This window comes from Empidonax traillii, unplaced genomic scaffold (genome assembly GCF_003031625.1).
Source record: "Empidonax traillii isolate 1590-97213 ecotype Southwest subspecies unplaced genomic scaffold, ASM303162v1 scaffold3357:size13469, whole genome shotgun sequence".
Taxonomy (NCBI): Eukaryota; Metazoa; Chordata; class Aves; order Passeriformes; family Tyrannidae; genus Empidonax; species Empidonax traillii.
This window is the reverse complement of record NW_020958550.1, coordinates 11,893-13,076: the sequence shown is the minus strand read 5'-3', so window position 1 is coordinate 13,076 and position 1,184 is coordinate 11,893. Positions and strand designations below refer to the sequence as shown.

The 1,184-nt window shown below is 50.9% G+C and overlaps 1 pseudogene; it reads right to left on the bottom strand.

Annotated features, from left to right (window-relative positions):
• Positions 1-222: 222 nt before the first annotated feature.
• LOC114072498 overlaps positions 223-1,184 on the bottom strand; it is a 3,980-nt pseudogene continuing 3,018 nt past the window's right edge.

Genomic DNA, 1,184 nt, shown 5'->3' with positions numbered 1-1,184 from the left:
ATTCTTGTGCCCTTGCCCTTTGCCAATCCCCCCTGTCCTGCAGTGTGCTGTCCTTTAGGAACAGCTAAGAAGAAGGGTCTTGGACAAAGAAGGCACTGCAGGGTCCTTTATTTTGTTTAAATACTCAGAGAGCACAATTCAACATTTTAACATCTTTGGGTCCACTTCAATGGACACTAAATTAGAAGGTAGATCCATAATAATATATAATTGCACAGGAATTTATTGCAAGAACCCCATGACCTCCATGAAAAACCTGAGCAGGAAGGCTGAACCAATAGGGAGCCCCCTGCTGAATGCTACAAATGGGAAAACAAGCATTTTATTGCTCCTGAAAAGCATCCAGTCATCATTTTCATTATGGCATCCCTGAGCTCCTGGTTCCTCAGGCTGTAGATGAGGGGGTTCAGTGCTGGAGGTACCACGGAGTACAGAACTGACAGGGTCAGATCCAGGAATGGGGAGGAGATGGAAGGGGGCTTCAGACCAGAAAATATGGCAGTGCTGATAAAGAGGGAGACCACGACCATGTGAGGGAGGCACGTGGAAAAGGCTTTGTGCCGTCCCTGCTCAGAGGGGATCCTCAGCACAGCCCTGAAGATCTGCACATAGGAGAAAACCATGAAAATGAAACAACTAAAAGATAAACATGCACTAAACACAATGAGCCCAATTTCCCTGGAGTAGCCTGGGTGTGAGCAGGAGAGCTTGAGGATCTGAGGGATTTCACAGAAGAACTGGCCCAGGGCATTGCCCTGGCACAGGGGCAGGGAAAATGTATTGGCTGTGTGCAGCAGAGAATGGAGAAACCCAGAGGCCCAGGCAGCTGTTGCCATGTGGGCACAAGCTCTGCTGCCCAGGAGGGTCCCGTAGTGCAGGGGTTTGCAGATGGCAATGTAGCGGTCGTAGCACATGATGGTCAGGAGAAAATACTCTGTTGAGATGAAGAACAAAAAGAAAAAAACTTGAGCAGCACATCCATGGTAGGAGATGGTTGTGGTGTCCCAGAGGGAGTTGTGCATGGCTTTGGGCACAGTGGTGCAGATGCAGCCCAGGTCTGTGAGGGAGAGGTGCAGCAGGAAGAAGTCCCTGGGGGTGTGCAGGTGCTGGTCGCAGGCTACGGCGCTGAGGATGAGGCCGTTGCCCAGGAGGGCAGCCAGGGAGATGCCCAGGAAGAGCCAGAA